General features: G+C 33.8%; 1 pseudogene; it reads left to right on the plus strand.

Annotated features, from left to right (window-relative positions):
* Positions 1-471: 471 nt before the first annotated feature.
* Positions 472-2,660, plus strand: LOC111514766 (small ribosomal subunit protein uS2-like; annotated as a pseudogene).
* Positions 2,661-6,371: the final 3,711 nt, after the last annotated feature.

The following is a 6,371-nucleotide window of genomic DNA, read 5'->3' on the forward strand; positions in this document are numbered from 1 at the left end:
ATGAAAAATGTTGTGGTAGGCAATGTATGGAAAATAATGAACGTGATATTCACTCCTTGCTTTTTATATATTGGTTTATTTATAAGTGAAATCCGGCCCGAAGGACCAAATGTTTCTCATTAGGCGCGAGAAAAAAAAGAAGAGCTATTTCGCGAAGCGATAGAGAACAAGTTGAAAATGCACGAACCTTGTCTTCATGGTATGCAGGTTGCAGTTGCAAACTACCAATGTCGTTTCAAAGCGATATGGACTGTATGCAGTATGTCTGCCTTAGAACACTGCAGCAAGAACTTCACTATGAACTTTGCGGAAAAAGGTTAACGGAAATTTTAATTGTTAGCGAGCACGAAAATTGGCCTGAAGAACACTCAGTCATCTTCACTTTATCTTGTCTTCATGCCTGCACTCTACCTGATAACCTCACGGATGTTGATATGATTATTGATTTTTCTATAAACGGAGTCATGAAAGATGTCGGGAAGTATAGTTGTTCTTGCTCTCAAAGAGGATGATGTTACCAAGTTGTTGGCGGCTGGAACACATCTTGGAAATGCAAATGTACATTTCCAAATGGAACAGTATGTCCATAAACGTCGCTCTGATGAAATTCAAATTATTAATCTTCGTTAAACATTGGAGAAACCTTTGTTGGTGGCAAGGGATATTGTAGCTACAGAACACCCAGATGAAGTGTTCGTCATTTCATCGTCCTTATGGAAAACGTGCTGTCCTCAAATTTGCTGCACATACTGGAGCTACTCCCATAGCAGAAAGATTCACTTCTGGTGCGTTCAATAATCAGATTCAGGCTACAATCAGAGAACAGCGTTTACTGATCCAGCCTTTGATTACACAACACAACAAAGTTTTTGTTTCGGGGTTGAAATTAGATGATTTTAATGTATTTCCACGTGTTAAAACCGAAAGTGACCATAAAAATTATATATTAGCTCTTGTTTTCAAGATATAGTATCATTATTTCATATATATGTATATTGAGTTTTCAACAAATGAAATATTTCATCACCAACAGTTGGTACACATGTTTGTTTACATAACACCCCTCTCATCAGCTGTTCTTAAGTAGTAAACATAACCTATGTGAGTTTGTCAATTGTACGCACGTGGTTGCTATTGAAATTATCGTGTGAAGTTGATTTTTAAATTAATTTAAGTGCTGATCTGAAATGCCTCGAAAGTGTGTGAATTCTGTCGATAGCTTTTGCTATATATGTGGTGAAATAACATTTAAGGCTCAGAAACGTAAAATGACACCTATCGTTAAGACAGCCTATGAACATTATTTTGGTGTGAAAGTTGGGGACCAAGATAAATCATGGGCTCCTCATATATGTTGTAATTCTTGTTCCGTTATATTGCGAGAGTGGCTGAAAAATAAAAACCGGGCAATGGCTTTTGCAGTACCTATGGTTTGGCGTGAGCCTACCAATCATACAGACGACTGTTATTTCTGCTTAACTCCTCCCATTAAGCAAGGTTTATCTATGAAGAAAAGAGGAACGGTTAAATACCCTAATCTCCCATCTGCTCTTCGGCCTGTACTACACTCAGACAATTTGCCAGTCCCTTCTCCACCTCAAAACTATGAAATTTTAGAGGAAGGTGATGAAGACTGTTTAGAAGGAGCAACCCATCCTTCTACATCCTATGACCCTGATTTTGAGGTAAGCGATAGGTCTAGTGATCCGCACAGAATTAGTCAAGCAGAGTTGAGTGACCTTATAAGAGATCTTCGCTTGTCTAAGGAAAAGGCTGAGCTGTTAGGGTCAAGACTACAACAGTGGAATCTTCTAAAACATGATGTGAAAATATCTTAATTGAAATTTGGTGGTACAAACTTCTTTTATTTGTCAAAACACTAAGAATAATGTTTTTTTATTAATTTTGTACTTAAAATATTCTAAAAGAAACATAACAATATTGTTTTATGTACTTTCACTTTTCACGTATAGTATAACTACTCTTTAAGATTAGGTACTGTGTATCTCAAAAACCAGAGCTAATGAAATTTTTTCATTGTTATTTTCGTTTTTATCACCCCAAAATTAGTAGAAATTGACTAATTTAGTGTAGGAAACATTCAAAAAATATTTTTTTGTTGTGTTGTGTTATCAGCCTATTACTAAAGCTTATCATGCCAACATTCCAGTTATTGCTTTGTGCAATACCGATTCTCGTTTGAAATTTGTTGACATCGCTATTCCTGGCAATAATAAGTCTCCACACAGTATTGGTCTTCTCTGGTAGCTATTAGTTAGTCAGGTCCTTCGTCTTCGAAGAACTATTCAACGCGATACCAAGTGGAAGGTTGTAGTCGATATATTCTTCTACAGAGAACCTGAAGGGACAGAAAAAGTTTTGGAATTAATAACTTTCCTCAGTTAAAGAAAATGAAGTGTTTCTTTTGACTTTTATTGACACAGACTATTTTTCTTTTTTTTTATACAATAGCAACTATATACAACTAGATATAATAAAATCATAAATCAACTAAACTGAATGATGTTCTCATATGCATAACTCAACAAAAAGAAGAACGAGCGGCCAAAGAGGCTGTTGCAGCGGTTGTTACTCCCACTGAAATTGCTGGTTCTGTGGATCCACCAGATATTGACTGGAATACTGAAACTGCTGACTAGGCAGCTGAGGTCACACCAATTGCTCCTGTAGTAGCTGGCGCAACCCCTACGTATACAGCTAGCGATACCAACAACTGAGCAGCAGGAGTTCAAGAACAGTGGACAGCTACAGATTCTAAACACCAACCTGCTGTTGCTACCAACTGGGGAAGTTCCAGTGATTGGCATTACTATACCAAAAAGTTCCAAACAGTGCATCACAAGGTATGATGTACTTATTGGCTCTACAAATGCTTGGTTTGGTGGCCAACGATTATATTCCAAAGCAAACTTTACAGTTGTCATTATACATTCGTTATACTGAAATAAGTGTGTGTTTTGTACAGGTTGAGAAAACAACTAAACCTGACATGGGAAACGCGAATAAGAATTCATAAAAGCTCAATAACTGTAATAGGACCATTATAAAAATGGTATTGGAAGATGTTCAAGTAGTTATGAGAAAATCAATTTCCCAAACACTTTGAGTAAATTGCAGCTCTTTTTTTTCAATTTGTCACTTTAATATTCGCATTCCTACTGTCTTTACTATATTGTGTCGGAATTATAAAAACAATAGGTAATTTTTTGACGATTACCCCAACTTTCCAGCTGCAAAAATGCATTCTATCAACGTGCGTAATTTTGAAATTTTGAAGCTTTCCGAAAGACCAAAAAACTTTCTGCCTGGATCAATGAAAATGTCGAGTCTCAAATAGGAAAAGTAAGCAGGATTATGCAATGAAAAGAACGTTATTGCATTGGTGTAGTTCTTTCAGTCCTCTTGAATGATCAATTAGAAAGCTTGAATCAAGATTCACCGAAAGAAATTCAAAATTAATAGCTTTGTAAAGTATATTTCATTCAGTTTGTAACTAAGACAGATATTCTTGATGGAAAACTGAGAGTTACCAAATATTCAATTCAAATTGTGAATCAAATGATTTTTTGCTGAGCAGTAGTTGATCAACATGAGCCAAAATGGAGATATTTGAATCATCTGGAAAAATCAGTTAGAATCTTATGGAAAATATAATGGAAGTTAAATTTAAATATTTATACTCGAGTCGTAGAAACATTTTTTTTGGATAAGAATTCAATAGAATCGTCATCAATACAAACGAGTTGAAATGTTTAGAGGATGGAAATATTTATTGTTTGACTTGAAAATCGTGTTCAATATAATAATAATGGACTGGAGCAATTATCTAATTGCCGAATAATATTCATACATATTATTCATTGAGCCCAATTAATGGCACATCAAATTTGGCGTAAAATGTTAAATTATTCCACGAAAGCGTTCACGAATGGACTCATCGATTTTCAATAATGATATTAGGTTCATTGGTAAAGCTTTTCGAACTATATAACATACGAAATTGGTTGAGTGCACTATTTTGAACCAATAAATACAACTCACTATAATTCAGGGAATATATTTGAAAATGATTATCGTTGCAATATTTTTCTGTGGATAATACTCGTAGATGAAAATTCTGAGCTGCTACTTCAGAGTGAATTTCTTCAACAAACAATTTTCGAATCAACAATAAAAAGATTATTGATATTCGAACGGAATATGGAAAAAGAAATTTAGATATTTGGAGGTCCGGTATGAAACTTTGTCTTCCGAGACAATTTCCAGGTTAGTAAAAGAATAGCAAGGACAATATTTTCTTCTTGAAAAGTATATAGAAAATATGATCTTTCTGTGTCTTTTGTTCAGCTGAGGACGAACATGGACTTATCTTAACACTGCTGGAAGTTTTCAAGCCTTGAACTATGTGTCTGTGATACGTGCAAATCGAAAGCTAGAAATAAAGTGGGTTCCCAGCAGAACCTTGTGGAATACCAGCACTCTGAAAAATGAATTGGAAAAAATAATGGGAACAGGTGGACTACCGAACACAAATCAGGATACTGGATATTTCGAAAGTTTTAAATAGTTTTACACGGTGTTTTCTTCAATTGAAGTTACGGTTCATATTGAAATTGAAGTTAATATTGATTTGAATGATCATGTTTTTCAAAATATGTGGAACACAGTTCAAATCTCATTTTGGAACATTACTATACTCACACAAATATACTTTGTCTTTGGACGGTTGAATTTACATATTCCTTGTGATGGAGAGAATTTCAACAATCTGGTTACAAGAGCTCAGTAACTCAGTTCAACTAATTTTCCGGGGGTCTATTCATCTGTATAGCCAAAAGACACGATAACTATAGTATTGAAGACTTCTTTGTTGATTCGGTAGACTTTTTTCCAAATATTCCATTTCAATTTCGTTCAAATTTGAATGTTATTTTCATAATTTCGATATACTGTTAATTTTGTTGTGATATTCATTGATATTGTGAACATATATTACATTTAACGTGTTAGGAATCACACGATAAAAGGTAAGACCTCGTTAGTTCTTAGCTCGCACAAGTTTCTCAACTTCTGAGAGTTGTCGTTCGTATGAGGACGACAGCTGATTAACGGAAAAACAGATTTTAAACAGATTTACATCCAGTAAATTATAAACAATGAACTGAAAAACTTTGGAATTTGTCAATACTTTCGTCATTTATTGAATCTGTAGAAGTTGATGAATCCCAAATTTGATTACACTGTTACAATTAATTTTTTTTAATGGAAACTCAATACTGATAAATATACTTGAGATTCATAATACATGCCGTTTCTGTAGCTGATTCTACCATTGCCATCTCGGAAACAGTAAGATCTACAAGTTCGATAAAATTGAACAAAACTTTTTATTTTGGGAAACCAGAATAATCTCATTTCGAATTGGGAATGTCAGTGATATTTGAATATTCGACGAAAACCTGAAATGTCGAATTTCCTTTTTTGGCTCTACTGCCTCCATTTCAAATGACATAATCGAAGGCAAGGATCTTTCAATACTGTTTAATATTTATTATACATTTATTAAACCAATTTTTAATGCGAAGTTCAGTTCATTAAATTCCATCATCAACTTAAATTTTTCAAAACACACCTGTAGTTTTTTCATCAATTTTGTAGCCACTGCAATAATGAATTCAGCTGTGTATTATAATATATGTCCGTATCAAGAAAATAAATTTGATGATAAAATCTAATAAACGAAACGTCGCATTTCAAATTGGTTCACGTCAGACTGAAACGAATATGAAACAGTATTGAGAATTCTACAGCCTATTTTTATATCATTTTAAATGGAGGCAGCAAAAAAAACGAAAATCTACAATTCTAGTTTTCGGTTGATGTTTCAAAAATAACCAGCGATATTCTTGATCTGAAAAGAGATCATTCTAATTTCCCAAAATAGAACATTGGAACAACCAACTTACCGTTTCCTAGGTAGACATAAAGGGATCAGCTAAAAAACAACTGCCTGTATATAAAATGAAAAAAAAGTTATTTCTGCTTTGTGTTCTAACGTTCCGAAGTGGAAGTTAGTTATTTCATTCGATATAGGATCTTTCCTTCGATTTTTTGTTTGAAAAAATCATCTACAAGTCGTATTTTCGTTTTGTTCGTTATTTCATCCCACTGGAAACTTCAGATTCCTCATAAATTTTCAACTATAAATTTAAAGCCAAATGGGATTTTTTTCAAAAGTTTATCTCTTTCATAAACATTTTCTTCGATGAATTATGCAAACTTTTTTCAGGCTTTATTATTCAGTGCGTAGCAAAGCAGCAACCAATTGAAAGAAAAAGTATATTTATCGA

This window comes from Leptinotarsa decemlineata, unplaced genomic scaffold (assembly GCF_025532065.1).
Source record: "Leptinotarsa decemlineata unplaced genomic scaffold, Ldec_3_MD MMD2_tig00026361_RagTag_RagTag, whole genome shotgun sequence".
Lineage (NCBI taxonomy): Eukaryota > Metazoa > Arthropoda > Insecta > Coleoptera > Chrysomelidae > Leptinotarsa > Leptinotarsa decemlineata.